The sequence below is a fragment of the Pantherophis guttatus genome, chromosome 2, assembly GCF_059756535.1.
Source record: "Pantherophis guttatus breed Tessera chromosome 2, ASM5975653v1, whole genome shotgun sequence".
Taxonomy (NCBI): Eukaryota; Metazoa; Chordata; class Lepidosauria; order Squamata; family Colubridae; genus Pantherophis; species Pantherophis guttatus.
In genome coordinates, this window is record NC_142064.1 from 27,812,646 (window position 1) to 27,832,845 (window position 20,200).

Genomic DNA, 20,200 nt, shown 5'->3' on the forward strand with positions numbered 1-20,200 from the left:
TTGGAGAGATGTAGTGCCACAAAACCTAAAAGTAACTATTCTGGAGAGATGTAGTGTCTCCTTTTTTCAATTCTCCAAAGTGCAAAACCACATAAAAAAACTTTGTATGGCTTCTATTTCACCATATATGATGATTTGGGATATGAATCCCATGACCACCCACCTCCTACATTTATATTTCTCAAACTGACTTCAATTAAGCCATCAGGCAAAATTATGGTTTGTTGTTCTTTGCCTTAAAGCAGGGGTGTCAAACTGGCGGCCTGTGGGCCAGATGCGTCACATGCAGGCCACGCCCACCCCCGCTCCGCGAATGGGAAAAACCTCACAACACCAGTGCCTTAAAGAGTCTCTTCAACAGAAACTTCAATGTCATAAATTAAGGGGAGAAAATTATGCAGAAGACTATACATTATGGTCCGTTGTCTTACAATAACACTTCTACGTAGCCATGTATTGCATTACTATGAATATAATTTGGGATTTAATTGGGAGCAAATCAGATACTTTGTTTTTGGACAGATATGAACAGGGGTGAAATCAGGGGTGAAATCTAAAATTTGTTACTACCGGTTCTGTGGGCGTGGCTTGGTGTGTGTGTGGGGGGGGGATAATGTGACTGGGTGGGCGTGGCCAACTTCTTACTTTTAAAAGCATTTTTTCTATAACCTCTTCAGCCAAAGAGGTTGTAGAAAAAATGCTTTTAAAAGCCTCTGACGATCCCAGCTGAGCCGCACGATCATCAGAGGCTTTTTTTTTCACTTTTAAAAGCATTTTTTCAGCCAAAGAGGTTGTAGAAAAAATGCTTTTAAAAGTAAAAAAAACAGCCTCTGATGATCGCGTGGCTCAGCTGGGCATGGGGGGGGGGGGCACAGGGATTTTTGCTACCAGTTCTCCGGACCACCCGCCGCCATCGGTACCAGATCAGGCGATCCGGTCCAAACCGGGAGCATTTCACCCCTGGTTACACCAACAGTTACAGTAAAGTATCATGTAGTGACTTTATAGTCCCAACCTTAGCTGCAAATAAATCCCATTGAATTAAAAGGACCATGGTTATGTATATCACAATACAGAATTATAATATATAGCATGTGTGTTTTGTTTCCTACTTGTCCTATGGACTGGCGAGTGAGGTAGTTAGCAAAATAAAGGCCAGACATGATTATCACATTGACTTGCTTTACCCATCATGCTAAACCATAGTTTGCTTAAGCATGATTTTTATATCTGTGCTACGTTCACAAAATAAAAGTTGTAAAACATGGCTTAGGCACCATAGCTAGTTTTATATAAAATACTAAAGTATAAATCAATCAATTATATCATTTGTTAATCAAACTCAATCTATTAACAATTTGATCAAAGTCTTTGATCAAATACTTTTTCACTTAATGATAAAGTTGCCTCAATCTATTATTGTTGCTGCATACCTCACAATATGAAATCACAGCTGCCAGTTCTTTATCTAATGTTGGCCTTCATATACATCAACTTCTTTCTGGGAACCTAGGATTTTTTTTAATGAATCATTGAAATATATGTGCAGATTTTTGTCAATGTGCAGATTTTCTAAGTGCCAGCCAAGATTTTTCAGGTATGGCAGGAGGGATGAAATTCAGCAGGTTCCGACAGGTTCTAGAGAATCGGTAGCAGAAATTTTGAGCAGTTCGGAGAACCGGTAGTGGAAATTTTGAGTAGTTCAGAGAACCGGCAAATAACATCTGTGGCTGGCCCCAGAGTGGGATGGGAATGGAGATTTTGCAATATCCTTCCCCCAGGAGTGGGGAGGGAATGGGGTTTTGCAGTATCCTTCCCCTGGAGTGGGGTGGGAATGGAGATTTTGTAGTATCCTTCCCCTGCCATGCCCACCAAGCCATGCCCACCAAGCCACACCATGCCCACCAAACCATGCCCACAGAACCGGTAGTAAAAAAAATTGGATTTCACCGCTGTATGGCAGCCAGTGTGCCAAAAACCATTGGGACCACCATGGCTGATTTATGCTATAACCTTTCAACTTCAGTTTTCAGATCTTGGTACTTCGTGATCTCCAATTTTTTGTCTGATATTCTACTATCCCCTGGTATTGCCACAACAATTATCCATACTTTCTTCTTTTCAACCACAGTTAAATCTGGTGTATTATGAGCCAAGATTTTATCAATTTGTATTTGGAAATCTCACAATATTTTAACCTCCTCATTTTCTACTACCTTTTCAAATATATATTCCATCAATTTTAAGTACTGGCACATGGTATTTTTATAGATGTTCCAATTTTTAACTTGCATCAATGGTTGTTCTTGGCTGTCTTTTACATAATCAATCAATGCATGCTTTTCTTCCTCCACAGTTTGCTTGACCTGAAGTAAACCTCTGCATTGATTTTTAGGGGGCAGGTATAATCTATCAATATCACTACAGGGAAGTAATGTACAGTGAATAGTCATCGGTTTTCTTGTTTTTTGGTCCAAACTACAATTCAGCTTGTGTCCAATTAATAATTCCAGTAATGGATCATATTCAAAGGCATGGTCATAGCTTTGATGGCGTTCCCACTGTTCAATTTTGTCTTTGGCAATTTTCTTTCACTTTACTAATCATATTTTTTAACATCAGTTCTTGATGTCATCCAATTGTGAAATACCCAAATACCTGTAGACTTCATTCTGATGATTTGGCCAATAATTATTTAGTATTATTTGCAATCATATAAGTGATAAGATTTGCACTTACAGTAATGTAAGATGCTAGCATAACAAACTACAAATTTTACCACCAGGATCTTTGAAATAAATATGCAGGAGTAAATATAACAAGGAGTAAAAAAGATTTTTTTTGAGCTAGTAAGGAATTATGACTGTTCAGTCTATTATTGTTATTACTACCCTGTTTCCCTGAAAATAAGACATGCCCTAATAATAAGCCCAATCGGGCTTTTGAACGCAAGCACTAAAATAAGCCTCCCCCTGAAAATAAGACCTCCCCAAAAATATTTAAACGCAGAGCTGGAAATCAGGTAAGACGGCAAGAGAATCCACATCTTGCTCCATGTGCCCCAAAATAATAAGACCTCCCTGAAAATAAGGCCAAGCGCTTATTTCGGCGTTCAAAAAAATATAAGACAGGGTCTTATTTTCGGGGAAACAGTACTGAAATAAGACAAGCTAGCAGTACTCCATATTTATATGTGGCAAATTTCTTCTCTTTTTCCAAAATACTATTATTGAATGTTAACATATAAAATATCTTAAGTAACAGACACAAACATAATACAGGTAATCCTTGACTTAACAACCACAATTGAGCCCAAAATTTCCATAGGTAACCGAGACATTTGTTAAATGAGTTCTGACCCATTTTATGACCTTTCCTGTCATAACACAGTTGTTAAGTAAATCATAGCAGTTGTTAGGTTAGTAGTTGTTAAATGAATCTGGTTTCCCCATTGACTTTGCATGTCAGAAGGCTGCAAAAAGTGATCACATTATCCCGGGATACTGCAACCGTCATAAATTTGATCCAGTTGCCAAGCAACTGGATTTTGATCATGTGGGGATGGTGCAATGGTCATAAGTGTGAATAACGGTCATAAGTCACTTTTTTCAGTGCCGTTATAACTTTGAACGGTCACCGAACGAATTGTTGTAAGTTCAGGTCCTACCTGTATAAAGTTGAGATGTTCACATTAGGCTTCTTTCCTGTTAATAACAGTTATCTAATCTCCGGGATAAATAAGTTGCTATTGGCAATTTTAATAAATATTTAAGTTAGATGATGAAAAGGGAAAAGCACATAGCAAATAGAAGAAATCCAGGGGTTAAGAAAGAGACATTTTTAAATATTCCACACAAATGGATTCCATATGTCCAAAACATTTCTTTTTTTATTATTCCTTTAGTCTGCTTCAGTATGTTAGGTTTCCATAAGCAAAATCCTCATTCTCAAGCATACTGAAGTAAATTTCTAGTCTCTTGCTGTTTCCATTCCTATGCACACAAAGGCCTGGAAAGAATACTTCTTTGTTTAATTTAGCTTAGTTACATACTGTATGCTCAGAATGGCAGAGACACTGCAGAGCTTCTCCCCAAAGTCACCATCACTCCCTCTTGATCCTTGAGATGCCAGAGATTGAATTTGAGATCTTTCAATGCTGCTTGGTGTTACCCTGAAGTATTATGGTGCCTTTATATCAGCACAATTCTGCCACAATGAATTACATCCTTAAGGACTGAAATAGCTCCTCAACACTTGAATAAATAAATAAATAAATAATATAATGAGATTACCTCTAGGTTTATCTCATGTTGTTTTCCCTCTGGGTACAGTTCTAGCTTTCTAGCGCAAGGCGGCACACGTCTTTCACTACCTACTTTTATATCAGCTTCCCCCAATCTAGTTGTACTACAGTAGTTCAGAATTCCTAATATGGCTGTGCATCATGGAGTAATATTTAAAATCATCTGAAGAACATCTGATTGGGAAAGTACTGACTACAATTATGGAATGCCATTTGGGTATCAAATTCTACAGACAGTAGATCTGCTATCCCTCAGTGCTTAGAGCTTGTATAATTTTATGGACAATAGACTGAATTAGGGGGAGGATTTTACAGGTAGTCCTTGTTTTATGACCGTTTCTTCAGCAACCATTTGAAATTACACCAGTGCTGTATGCAGGGACTTACAACCCTTGCCCAAAGGTACTGTTGTGGTCCGCCAGCAGCCTGCGGAGCTGGCAGCAGACAGTGAGGAGGCTGGGGAGGAACATGGGCCAGTCCTCGAGTCTGGGGAAGGCTCAGACAAGGGCTCTGCATCGGAGGCAGAGATGGGGCCAGGGCCATCTGGGAGTTATGTGCGGACTCCGGAGCCTCCAGAGTCAGACATCAGAGAGGCAGAGGAACAGGAGGAGCCTGTTCCTAGTGCGCACATGTGCAGAACTGCCAGAAGGCAAGAGCAGTTAAAACTAAAGGGACGACTTGGGAATAAGGCCTGGAGATGATTGGCCCCTCCCATAAGGCTTAAAAGAGGAGCAAAGGCATGTGGGCCCTTTGCAGGAAAGCAAACTTGTTAATTCTGTTTCCAGTCAGCATCTCTGTTTGATTCTGGACTCTGTGTGGCTTTGCCAAGTAGGTCTTTGGCAGCGTGTCAAGGGAGATAAAGGTTGGTGATTATCCCAAAGGACTTATCCCGAAGGACTTTTTGCAACTAATTGGGACTCAGCTGTGAATGAACACAATTCACAGCTGTTGCAATAAAAGAGGTTTTTGGGACTACTCCTATGTTTTAATGACTCAGGAAGCCTAGATCACAACAGGTACAGCTGCAGTCATGTGAAAAAAATTCAGCTGCTTGGCAATCCAACCACCCTTATGATTGACCGCAAGGATGTCTTGCCCCCATCCCACTCTGCTGGGTCCCCACAGACCTTAGGCCTGCTACCCACCCTGCTGAGTCCCACATCTCCTCTCCCCATCACAACTCAATCCACTTACTTTTCTGTACATCTCTGGAAAGCAGCTGATCTGCCACGTAGTCTTCTTACACTAAGGCCCCATAGTGGCTTCCTGGAAACAGGCACCATTTTGGGAATGGGTACAATGAATGAAAATAGCATAATATAGCAATAGCACTTAGACTTATATACCACTTCACTGTGCTTTACAGCCCTCTCTAAGTGGTTTACAGCATATTGCCCCCAACAATCAGTCAGTGAGATTCAAACTGCCAAATTGCAGGCAGCCAGCAGTCAGCAGAAGTAGCCTGCAGTACTGCATTCTAACCACTGCACCACCACGGCCCTAAACATACTATACTATATGATTGAAAATCATAAGGATATTGACTGTTCATGTTCATTCCTAAATTGATTATATTGTTTTGGATGGGCTTTATAGGAAAGTGCAAATATTATTGCATTATGAATTAGGGACATATCTACTCCTGCCATTAGGAAAACTGACATAGCTGGTTTAAGCAGCCAACAGTGAGTGATGAACAATGCATTGGAAGACAAAATCATGTGTGTTTTACACAGTCACCTGTATATCTTAGGTCAGGGGTGTCAAACCTCCGGCCTGTGGGCTAGGTGCATCACGCACTGGCCATGCCCAGCCCCGGTTTAGCAAAGGGGGGAAAAGTCATGATTCATCAGGTGACGACAATGTGACGCCCTAGTTAGACACCCCTGTCTTGGGTTATGGCCCTCTGGTGCCATGGCAGAAATGTCCTGTCCCCAGAATTAAAGATAAATTCAACTGCTGGTTCTGCTGTCTTCTGCACATTGAAAAAAAGAAAAGCATTCTCTTCTTTTAGAAAAACTCATGGTTATAGACTTAATGTTACACTATCCATTTTAACAGGATAAATGAGAGCATAAAAAAATCCCCAAGTCACAAAATACTATATAAACAAATGCCAGAGGAAAAGTTTAATGTTCAAATAGTGCTTCATCAGAAGAATTATTATTAATTATTGAATCTGAATTTTCCAATACATTGAGGACCTGGATTGTGGGGGCAATAAGCTGACTTTGTATAAAAAAGAACACCACTTAGGGGGAACCGAAAGCCCTACTAAGCAGGTATATACAAAAAGTATGAAGGCTATTGCTTAACGCATTGTAAGCCGCCCTGAGTCTCCGGAGAAGGGCAGCATATAAATCGAACCAATAAATAAATAAATAAATAAATAAATTTGAGTAACTCAAGAAACATAAGGGTCAGAGAATGAGACCTAAATGTACTTGCTTGATCTTTGTCCATTAGACTGTGATTGAATTGGAATTAACATTTTATGTAAATGTTGAAAGTGTGCTCTCAGTTTGAATTTAGTCGGTTGGATAAACCTACCCTGTGTATTAAAAATGAATTATTTTGCTATTTTTATGATCTCATAATAAGTCTCTGTAAATATCTACAAGAGACCAATGTGAATGTATTTCTTTGTAAATGAATTTGCACGCATGTTGCAAAACAACCATATTTTTAACTTTTCCTAAGATCAAATTGAATATAAGAGAGTAACTTTGTGATGGAGAGGGAGGTGGAAATACTTCTTGGGAATAGATCCATTAAGCACCCTGATTCGTGGTAGTGAAAAATATTCTAATATATGGGAGAATGTATCCAGTCCTTCATGCACCTTTTACATACCCTTTAAATATCCTGCCTGTACTATTTACTATCTTTGGCTCTTTGACTCTACTCTCTCTCTCTCTACTCTTTACTCTGCCTTAACTGACGGGGAGGGAGAGAGGGAGGGAGGATACAAGGACATTTTATTAATTCTTCTGAAAGGTCAACCTATTCTTGTATTGCTTCCACCCAAGAAATATTTAACTTTATGAACTTATTTTCCTTCTTTTCCTCTTCACTCCCTAAGGATAAAAAAATGGAATGAAAAGAGAATTCACCAGGCAAGCAAGCAAAGTATATACAGGCATCAATCATAGGAAAAGTATGACAGCAGAGCTCTTTGACATGAAGATTGTGCAAAGCGTTTGAGGCAGCTGCTTGGTAACATATTAGTGGATCCAGCAGAAATATTGTATGTGCATGCACATGCAATCAGAAAGAGAAAGACTTTGAAAGAGTCACATGAATCTTCCAAAAATAAAGCGGCCTTTATCATGTGACGAAGAGTGCTTTACATGGATCGTCCCAAAGGTGCTTTTTCAAGAGGCAACTGGACTTCCTAGGAGGAAAAATAAAGCCCACTTGCCTTTTGAAAAAGCACTTTTGGGACAACCAGGACCTGGATGACTGAGAATCTCCGTAGACATTTTACATGGTTAATGCTTTTCCAAAACACTTCCTTCGATTGCTTTACATAGCCCTAATTGATATGAATCTACACACAAATAAGGATTGGACAAGAGCCTAATGAAATTTCATAACTCAAGACTCTACATGTGCCTACGGCATATATGGGAAAATGGTATTGAAATACTCCTCCACTTTCTTAACTGTTTTCCTAGTGAAAATAATCCTAATAGCACACAGTGTCCTCTCTTCCCTTCTTCTTTCTCAAGCAATAAGCACAGGGTGAGGTATCCTATAAAGAGATGAGCCACAGGATTATCGGGTTATTCAACTGAGTGATCAGATCATCGAGAAGGACCTTGTTGTTTAGATCAGTTGACTTATAAGACGTGGTTAGAGTACGTAAAATGGGAGAGCTGGGAATAAATAATTTGCTTTGAAGTCTGCCCTAAACCAGATAAATTTCTACTCTGACTAATGAATTTAAGAATTCAATCAGATTACAAAAAATAATAGTAAGTTAACTGGTAACTGGTTTCCAATCAAATTCAGGGGGGGAAATGCAATTTGGGAATATCACAGATACAAAGGAAAGAGTTGGGCTTTTATACAAAGAGAGTTTGCTATCAGCCAAACTCATGCTGATTAGGGATGAAGAGATTTTCCTACCATATCTCTAGGGAATCAGGTTTAAGAAGATTATCATATAACTGTGAAAGACAGCATGTTGAGTGGGGGATCTGGAACCAATGCACACAATAAGAATTATTTTGATTTCACTTCTGCACATCAGGGTTTAGTGTGTGGTATAAACTCAGCCAGTTCGGTTTTATTTAACAAAGCAAATTTAACACCGTTCCAGCAACACAGACAGTTTGAATCCAATCAGGATCTCAATATTCCATTAAAACAAGAAGGGAGAGGGAAATGACCCTGCCTATCTTTTAATGAAAGATGTAACTCCATCCCACTTCTCAGCCTCTTTCACACATATACTGGATAATTCTATTTTTATGCTCTAGATTAAATGCTGACTAACTGAATCTATTTAAACTCCATAAACAGGAAACTGAAGTCATAGAGCATGAGCCGCTGATATAAATTGCTGAGTAATTTTCAGGTACAAAAAAATTACCATCCCCTCTCTGGCCTCTCTTGCTTATTATTTCTTTTTTTTTTCTGTACACACTTCCTTCTCCCAAGTATGCTGACTGTTCTTACTATCTAATGGTTCAAATTTATTACAGACAGCTCTAACCACCTTGGAGTCACCCAAGAACATACATAAATGCATCTTTCTATGGCCTTTGCATATCTCCATCTGAATAAACTCTACAACTTCTTAAGATGAGATAAATTATGTATTATTTTTCTATTGCATTATATCTAAAATATTCCTGAGGAATTTGTTAAAGGCTAAGCAGTTAATAGATTGGACTTCTAATTTGCACATGTAAAAGAAATGTAATACCGGTAGTAGTTGGAAATTTTAAACAGATTATTCCATAAACATGAGGTGAACAGTATCACCTCATCACCTTTGCCTTTGAGATTTTATAAATCATCTTATTATTTTATTGCCCATAGAATATTTCAGTTGCAGCATCTTATTTTCATTTTTCATCACGCATCCCACATTTAAAGAAATAAAACCATGCTGAATGGTATACAGCATCTCCACAGTATTTCTGCCACCAACAGTTATGCTCACAGAAGTGTGCAGCAGGAGTGTAAATAAATGTAGCTGTTTATTTGTTTGTTTGTTTGTTTGTTTAGCTTTCTAGCTTGGTGCCTTAACCACTAGACCTGTGATGGCGAACCTATGGCACGCGTGCCACAGGTGGCACCCGGAGCCATATCTGTGGGCACACGAGTATTGCCGTAGCTCAGTTCCAGCGTGCATGTGCGCACCAGCCAGCTGATTTTCGGGCCTTCTGGTCCCACCGGAAGTCGGGAAATGGGCTGTTTCCAGCCTCTGGAGGGCCTCTTGGGGGGGTGGGGAAGGCCATTTTTGCCCTCCCCAGGCTCCAAGAGAGCCTCTGGAGCTTCGGGAGTGTGAAAAACGGGCCTACCGGGCCCACTGTGCCATCACGTTTCAAAAGTGGAGGGGAAAGTGGGGGGGAGAGTGGGGGGGTCTCATGCGCACATTGAATTATAGGTGTGGGCATGCACATCCGCGACCCTCCTGGGCTTGCCCCGCTTTTGGCCAGCTCCAATGATAACATCGAAGAATTTTAGCCATCACTGCACTAGACCAAACTGGATCATGACATCATAGATAGCAGTATCCCTAAGTAAAGGTGGAATTCTAAAGGAGTTCTGGAACTAATGGTTGGAAATTCCAAGGCAGCAGACTGGGGTTAAAAATGAAGATAAACTTTGTAATGGTAATACTTTAAAATTCTTCGATGTTATCATTGGAGCTGGCATCTACTGCTGGGCCAGAACATTAGGCCCAGCATTACTATAGTAGACAATGAAGTGATTTCATTAATATTACCCTATGAAACCATATGTTTATTCAATTGAAATGGACCCACCTCTGACAAAGCAAAAGGATCATTTATGAATTATTTGTGAATTGTTTATTTAAATCAAAATAAGCCAGTTTTCATCTACCGTAATAATAAATGTTTCTTTCTTTATCATTACTTTTGTTTAATATATGTTTTGACTACATGAGATTAAAGGTTGGGCCCTAGAGCTTTTTCTGTAGCATCTTAAAAAGTACATGATATGGATTGTTATTTTCCTTTGATTTAATTTATGTTTCCCTGTTTGTTGTTTCAGAACTAGCTCTGTCAAAAAATAACAAAAGGGGACTATCCTTTGCACTCACAAAAAAGAGAACAAGATTATGAATGTTCCCTCCCGGGACACAAGGTCACAAATGTTCACACTGTTCATATATAAACAGATTATTATAGAGGGAAGAAAACCATTTCCTATTGCACGTATTTATTTTACACTCTAACAAAAGTGTGAAGTGTCCTTTCCTGTTTTTCCTTTGCATTATTTTCTAATGTCATTTTCCCCCCTTAGCTCAACTACAGTATATTAACCCTTAACTCACTGGAGGGAAGAAAAAGCATATAGAACCCAGGCATCATCAAAATTCATTCTTTGCATTCCCAGGAATACAGGTCAAGTGCAAAAAAAAAAAAGCTATGTAAAATAGAATCATTTTGGAACCAAGTGGCCTTTTAAATGAGCCAATCAATCAATCAAATAAATAAATAAATGCCATTTATTCAAGAAGATAGTTGATTACAGATGGTCCTTAACTTACAACCATTTGTTTAGTGACTGTTTGAGATTATAACAGCACTGAAAGAAGTGATTTATGACCTCTCCTTGCACTCTGAACTGTTGCAGTATCCTCACAATCACATAATTAAAATTCAGCCACTTGGCAAACAACATGTCTTTATGATCCCATCTTGGGATCACTGATTGCCATTTGCAACTTTCCCAGCTGGTTTCTGACAGGCCAGATTCCCTTTACGGCAGAAGTATCAAACTCACGATGACATGTTGTCGTAACATGATGTATCGCAACTTTTTCCCCCTTTGCTAAAATGGGGTGAGCGTGGCCAGCATGTGACACATCCGGCCTGCGGGCTGCGAGTTTGACACCCCTGTTTTAAGGATTCTCTGTATGTTTCTCTTAATAACTGCAGTGATTCCCTTAGCAACCATGGCAAAAAAAAAGTCATAAAATCAGGCATGATCGCTTAACAAGTGCTTAACGATGGAAATCCTGATACCAATTGTGTTAATAGGTTGAAGACTATCTGTACAGAAAGGCTGACTTTTCTACAAGGGCATTTAATCGTGCAACTGACTCATAAAACATAAGCTATAGGTAGTTTTAAAAATTGATTTATACATAAGGATCAAAGCCTCTGGCACATTTCTCTATACTTACGTCATTCTGTTTAGTAGACACCCTTGTGTGATGGGGCAAGAGGAGGCATATTTGCTCATCGTCAGCAAGCAACATTAACACACATCAGGCATGTGATATTTCTGAATCGTAATCAAATCCTCATCTGTTGACCATGCCAGTTAGGAACTCGAGGAATTGTTGGTCAAACATCTGGAAAGCTCCAAGTGGATTATTCAAATCAAATAGAATTTAAAATATGGATACTGATAGCCTGCATAGATTGAAAATAGAATAATATTTAGAAGGCAGGCTTTTCATGTAGACTATATGCCAAACAAATTTAAATCTTACAAGTATGTCTTTGCTCTGTGATGTTTGAGCATGGAATAAAAGAGTTTTAATTAGTGGAACCATGTTCAGGATTTATAATCAATATGTATGAGGTGAGTCAGATATTGACACTAGAGAAAAAGACTTTTAACCTACCTGTGTGCCAGGTTTTTGCACCGATATAAATGGGTGTGATAGATTTGCTATCTATAATGTATGCATGCCCTAGTTGAGAGAGCAGTATTGGGGCACAGCACATGACCATCTCCTGAGGCTGTCGCCAGTAAACTTCCTTACGCTCATTAATCCATTATCTACATTCAGCTTAATCAAAACTGGGAGGAACATGGCATCTTAAGCCTTAGACAAATCAACCAAGCAATTATCATGGGGCCACTTCAGCATCTACAAAGCTTTCAGCTTTGTTTGGAACTAATCTTCACTGAGTTTTCTATTTTTAAACACATCCTCCAAAAGGATGGCATTTTGCTTTTTGCTTGCAACGGAGACTCCCTCTCAGTTGCCAAAAAAGATGCTTAAAGTAACTTGTTGCTATTGTTTTTGTTCTTAAAGCAAAGGTTTGGATTTTGTTCTTATGAAAGCTGCTTCCCTCCCTTCCAAATTTGCAACCGCTCCACTCCAAAGAGGAAATGTGCACACAGAAAGCTAGGAATGGGGGTGGGCAGAAAAAGAGGAAGCAAAGGCAGGACTGAAAATACTGAGACTTTTGCCCGAGTGGAAAGTCTGAGCTGCTATTGGCCAAGCAACAGAACTATAAACTGATCAGATGGGCTGGACTCACACCCGTTGTAGAGTAAAATGGGGCTAGTTAGCTTGTGGCTCGTTTGATCATGCAGCCAAGCCATTGTTGAAACGAATGGATTGTATTACAACATAAAAACGGCCGTAAGGGATTGTGGTGTTGAAGCTATCATGGTGGAAACCACCCTGATTCCAATTTCCCCCATTCTGAAGTTGCTCCATTCCAGTAAGGGAGTTTTATATTATTAACCAGTGCCATTATGAAGATTGTAAGTTTATGCTGTCCAATCCACTTGGGCAATGTCTTGTGTATTGTTAAATATTTTTAGAATGGCATCTTGATTTATAATAAACAGACTAATTGGGCCTCTTCTATACCTCATTTTTAATGCACTTCGCCATTAGGAGATAGTCATAAAAAGTTACACTGCTAATGATTTGGGAGGTATGAAGCAGTTAAAAACAATAGACAGAGCCCCAATCCATTATTTTTGTATGCAGGTAGTAGTGGAACGGTTAAAGCTCCTGATGGCATTAACGTAACTATGTTGTAAGTGGTCCAGCAGCATAGCCTGTGCTGAGGAATAGAAGATTCCCTTTTTATGCATAAAGACCAATTGTTGTACACTAGATACAAAGCAGAAAATACATGAATAAGGAATTAGCCCTGAAGCTTTGCAATCACCAGAGAATATTGTGTTCTGGACCAGCAGAGAAATGTTTCTCCTTGTTTTGGAGTCAGGAAGATTAGTTTTTGAATTTGTGCAGCCAGACGTCTTAAAAGTATTGAATATTTGGTTCTTATTTCTTTTTTAGTACATAGGAAAATTTGATTGATGCTAGGTTAATTCAAGGGTTCTGCTAATCCAGACTTTGTTTCTAACGTTAGCTAGCCAAACGTCTTGGAAACTTAAAACAGTTTGCTTTTCCTGTAGTTTGCACAGATTGCACAGTTTGCACATAAACTACTTTAAAATATTTGAAGTCCTATTTCCTTGTTAAGGATAATAACTGTTGCTAGACATATTTTTCCTAATTTTGTCTCTTCTGGAGTAATTTAAAATGGTACGATCCAGTGTTGAAATCCAATTTTTTTTACTACTGGTTCTGTGGGTGTGGCTTGGTGGGTGTGGTGTGACTTGGTGTGCATGGCTTGGTGAGCGTGGCAGGGAAGGATATTGCAAAATCTCCATTCCCACCCCACTCTGGGGCCAGCCAGAGGTGGTATTTACCGGTTCTCCGGACTACTCAAAATTTCCGCTACTGGTTCTCCAGAAGCTGTCAGAACCTACTGGATTTCACCCTTGGTACCATCACTGTTTTATGATGCTATCTTATGATATAGATTGCATTCTATATTACTCAACATTACCCCGCCAGCAATTCTCTAGGGAATTCTGGGAATTGAAGTCTACACACCTTCAAGTTGCCAAGGTTGAGAAATACTATTCTGCTTACTTACTTAGCATCTTCTACTTACTTAAAAATATTTAGTATTTTGGATTTCTTTCAATTACATTGTCCTTTTCTATTTATGACTGTAAACATTTCATATTACCATCCAAGGATTCAGTGGAAGTCTGAGTATTTAAAAGGAAGCCTTCTTAAGATTCATATAATCTTATCCTGGACTTTGGGCAAAAGCCACAACAGCTTCTTAATGACTCTTTGTGGCTCTACACCTTCCAGAAGAAAAGCAATTTTTTTTATTGGAAAGAAACCTATTCTTGCAAAAGCAATTCCTCAACTTAAACAATGGGAAACCTGAACAAATAGCTGATAAATATTACAAGTTAGTGAAACTAAACCATCGCAAAATTGTATTAACTTGACATATTTATTTATTTATTTATTTGATTTGATTTGATTTGATTTGATTTCTATACTGCCCTACTCCTGAAGGACTCAGGGCGGTGCACAGCCAAACAATAAAATACATATATACAAAATTTAAAAGTGGAATTATAAGTATAAATCTATGGGGAAACAGCTTTTGTTTTCAAGGACATTACAGCATTTCTGGATGACAATATCCAACCCAAAATGAGTAGCTTCTGTAAATGGTGACCAAAGAAGCAAAACTCTGTGGCAGAGGAACGGTGTAGGAAGTAATTCGTAAAACTATCTGGGAACAAAAAGAAACAAAAAAGCATCCCAGAAGGAAATAGGATGGACCAGTAAAGCAGAACCTGTTCTGAAAAGAAAGAAAACAAGGAAAGGAAAATCAAATCTCAAAGCATAAAGGCAAAGAAGATGTGATTAAAAGAAATTAAAGCCCAGATCTATTTAAACCAATTCCTTTTATTCCAGTGTTTCAAAACTTTGGCTTCTAAACCTTGGCAACTCTAAGATATGTGGATTTCAACTCCCACTGTTCTAAGCAGTTCCCTTGACCTTCCCACAATTACTTCCAAAACTTTTCACTATTCAGAAATAATTGGGCAATGACAGTTGCCAAAAAGACAATTCTTCTGTCATGGTCCTGCTATTTGCAGCCCTATAATAACTATTTATACTTTTCTTAAAATAGAATTTAAAAAACACAGTCTCCAGGTTCCTAACCTAATATCTTAACCAACATATCAGTCTGGCTATGTTTTTCCATTCTTATATCAGCACAGCAAGGAAACTAATTAGCAATGTGCTCTTTGATGTTAAGACACATGTTTAATTTTCAGTAGTCTTTTACATGAAGGAGAATTCACAAATAATATTCTTTCTTCCTACCTGATAGAGTGTTAAACTCCTTTTGTTTTATCTGTCCTATTTAGCATTTTGCTGTATGCTGTACGCATAGAGCAGGCCAAGCTGTAGCTATTCTCTGGAACATTGCTAAAGACCCTGAGAAGTTTCCACTCTTGTTGATCCAGAAATGAAAGGAAAAATAGTCATAATTAGCTAGGGTTGAGAAAGTGACCTTGGCATGTCAACTTAAGAATTTTTATTCCACAATCCAACATTTGAAAGAGATCTTTTATGCATTTACTGAGGAAAGAACAGAACAGCCCATCAGTTAATGTCAAAAAAATGCACATAATTAAAGCATATGATTCAGATTAAGGTAATATCTGAAGTTCTGTGTTAATATGCTGGTAAAGGCTAGGACTGTGATGGCGAACCTATGGCACGCCTGCCACAGGTGGCACATGGAGCCATATTGGTGGGCACGCAAGCTAAACTCTGGCAAGCAATGCGTGCGCCGGCCAGCTGATTTTCGGGCCTTCCGGTCTCACTGGAAGTCAGCAAATGGGCCATTTCCAGTCTCTGGAGGGCCTCCGGGGGGGGAAGGCCATTTTTGCCCTCCCCAGGCTCCTAGAAAGCCTCTGGAGCCTGGGGAGGATGAAAAACGGGCCTACTGTGCCCACTGTGCCATCACATGCCAAAAGCGGGAGGAACGCAGAGGGGTCGCGCGTGCATGTGCAGGGGGACAGGGCGCATAGAATTATGGGTGTGGGCATGCGCATGCGCAACCCTCCCACGCTCCCCCTGCTTTTGGCATGCGATGGCAAAAGGGTTAGCCATCATTGGGCTAGGATGTAATAGATGGGCTTATTGTTTTTTATTTATATATATATATATATATATATATATATATATATATATATATATATATATATATATATATATATATATAGTAACTATAATTTTTTTTTATGGTACTTTCATTTTATTGTGTTAGAAATATCTCTGATGAATTTAATGTTTCTGCTTTAAACTGTGATGAGTTGCTTTGAAATGAGATGGGCGGCAAATAAATTCAATAAATAAAAAAATATGGCCTTGAGCACATTTTTCCTCTTCTTTGTAAATCTACTCTAAATCTGGAAGCCAGCTGGTCATCTGCCAATTTTCAAATGTTATAATAAAATAGTGAACAATGGCTAAGACCACCCGTGACATAATATGGTTTGGTTTGGGATTAGCCTTTTGTCTGCCTTCAATTTGTTTGTCAACAAACAAAGATCAAGCAAAGCTACAGTAATTTACTACGACGGTTCATACTATTCAACTCCTATAATCCCTGATAGGAAGTTCCAAAGGTAAAAAAATATGCCATCCAAAGTCTTTCTGATAATGATGGAACATAAAGAAAGCTCTGGTTTCTGCTGACTCTAAAGCCTTTTCATTCTTTTGTGAAGCCATAGGACTCAGCCATTCAGCCACGCTGCCTGGGAACTGACAGGGTCTCCATGGTTTCTGTCCATTCTATATGTTAGGCAGAGTTGACATTCTCTGGATCCCATTGATTAGACTGTATCTGTGATGGCGAACCTATGGCACGTGTGCCACAGGTGGCACGTGGAGCCATAGTGGTAGGCACACGAGCTCATTTTCGGGCCCTCTGGGCCCACCGGAAGTAGGGAAACAGACTGTTTCCTGCCTCCAGAGGGCCTGGGGGGTGAGGAAGGCCCGTTTTTTGCTCTCCCTGGGCTCCAGAGCCTTTCTAGGAGTTTGGGGAGGGTGAAAACGGCCTCCCCCACCCAGAGGCTGGAAATGGTCTGTTTGCTGACTTCCCCCTGGAGCCTGGGCAGAGCAAAAAACAGGCCTTCCGTTATAGGGCAGTGATGGCTAACTTTTTTGCCATCACGTGCCAAAAGCGTGGGGAGCGTGGGGGGGGGGTCGCACATGCATGCACGGGGGCACATAGAATTATGGCTCCCCCCGCTTTTTGCATGCGATGGCAAAAAGGTTAGCCATCACTGGACTATATGATCCAATAGAAGGACTTAGGAAAGATGGCTACTCTGTCACAGCTCCCATTCTTTGGGGGGGAAAAAGTGCCTCCTACAGATTCAACCCGGCCCTACCCTCTCTGTCTTTAAATACACCTTGAAAGCTTGGCTGTTCCCCTGGGCCTTATCGGTTGTCAGACCCATCTAGACTGGGTGTTGTATGGGGGAAGGGGTTTCATTGTTTTTCCAAAGGGGTAATTGTGTGATAGTCTGCTTAAAAGAAAAAAAATATTGAATAGTTTTAAACAGAATACACCATAACTGCTAGACTGTGAGGTGCCATGAGACTCTCTATTGAAATTGCTGATCGGATTTTTTTTCCAGGTGCAACGGAAAATATTTTCTCTTAAGCTTTAAAGTATTAAATAGACTGAAGCCACTTCAGTCTATTTAATACTTTAGAAATGTATTCTGTCCTGTAAGAATCGATTCCTCTCGTTCCCAGTCATCAAAGAATTCTGGGACTTTAGTCTAGTTTTAGAATAGAATAACAGAGTTGGAAGGGACCTTAGAGGTCTTCTAGTCCAACCCCCTCCTTAAGCAGGAAACCCTACACCACTTCAGACAAATGGTTATTCAATCTGTTCTTAAAAACTCCCACTGTTGGAGCATTCACAACTTCTGGAGGCAAGTTGTTCCACTGATTAATTGTTTAACTGTCAGGAAATTTCTCCTTAGTTCTAAGTTCTTGTTTAGTTCTTGGTTCTTGCTTCTCTCCTTGATTAGTTTCCATCCATTGCCTCTTGTCCTGACCTCAGGTGTTTTGGAGAATAACTTGACTCCTTCGTCTTTGTGGCAGCCCCTGAGATTTTATCCAGAGCACATCCAGATTTTATTCCAAATATACAAACCTTCAGAAGCTAGATCAGGGAGAGAGAGTTTTGCTAGTGGTCCATGAGGTTGGTTTAAGACCTGGCTAAGAGACAGGAAAAGATAAACTTTCGTAAGTTTATATATCAACTACATAAGTGCTGGGACAGCACTGTATCACTCAGTACAGGTAGTCAAGGACTACCTGTACTGAGTGATACAGTGCTATCCGAGTATCTATGTTGTTGACCTCTTGTTTAGTGACCATTGGAAGTTACAGCAGCACTAAAAATAAGTGACTTACAATCAGTTCTCACAGTTACATCTGTGACAGCATCCTCACGGTCATGTGGTTGTGATCTGGGTACTTGGCAATCAGCTCACATTTTCAACAGTTGCGGTGTCCCAGAGTCACGTCATCTCCATTTGCAACTTTTCCAGCTGGCTTCCGACAAAGTTAATAGGAAGCCAGCAGGGAAGACTGCAAATCACAATCATGGGATGTCTCATTTAATGAGTACAGCGATTTGCTTGATGGCCACAACAGAAAAAAAAAATGTCATAAAATTGGATGCAGTGGTCATGTGACGCCTTGCTTAACAACTGCACTACTTAGTCATGAATTATCCGGTCCCAATTGTGACTGTAAATCAGGGACTACCTGTTCAGCATCCTGAGCCAATATTGATCTATGAATTCAGTCCAAATACTAGCAATGTCAGGGTTCCAAGTAATAGATCCATCACAAGCAAAAACTCCAAGGCAGGTAGATTCCTCAAAGAATAGCTTTATTGGAAATATCATATTGGCACATATCTGGTGAAAACCAAATCTGAAGGGCCCCTTGGTTTTCACCTAATTAAAAGTTTTTTCCCTCAACCCCAAACGATCAGTCACATGGCTCAATTAAGGCAGCGTCCGCTATCCTGTGACATCACTCCTCCTTCTTCCAGCTAATCAACGTCCTTGGTTCCCAGGGGAAGGAATTTTATTTTGACTACACAACCCCAGCTATCTCTAATCCTCCCTCCTTATCCCTCAGCTCCAGTGTTGCAGCACTGAAGTTCCAAGATGGCTCCGGCCAGATCAGCTTCAGGGTTGACAAGTGAAGCATCTACTTCCTCACTGCTTTCAACACTGGTGCAAAGATTTTCTGAAATTCAAGATTTGCCCTAAGCCAAACAGTGCAAACCGAAGTAACTAATTAATCATGATGTAAATGAGGGTTATGAGGGTTATATGAGGCTTACCCTACTTGTATTTATTGATGCTTCCTTTCTCTGTTTTGTTTTGCTGTTGGGCTACTACTGCTTTTTTTTTTTCTTTTCTTTGCTTGTTGTGTATTTTTACATTTATGTTCTTAAAACAAAGCTGAGTAATTCCATGCATGGAGAGGCAAAAGTACACATTTATCAAAAACTTAATTAAATAAAAAAAACACGAACAGCATAAACAATGCTGGAATGGATCAATTGCAATCATTCTGTCTATTACACCATTTTCAACAGAAAGGAAATGAAGTGCATCCGGGTGGCTGGCTTTCCAAGAATCCTACTTGTAGAAATCACAGAACGGTAGAAGTTACAGCAAAACAGAAAAATAACCTGTTACCTTTTAAACATAAGAGCATTATTCAGCAGAATGGCACAAATTTACAGTTTGGAGGTGTCACTCAAATACATTGCTATCAGGTTTCTACACTGAATTGAGTTTCTGAATCAAAGCAACAATTCAGTTCAAATAATCAAATCAAAATGGATTGCTTTGGACTAATCAGGAGCCCTTTGCATACTCAGACATACTAACATAGTTTCTCCACCCACATCAATTCAAATTAAATTGGTGCAGTTTGTACCAGGATTCAAATACATCTGAATTCTACTCAGATTGACAGCTTGGATTGGGTCAGAT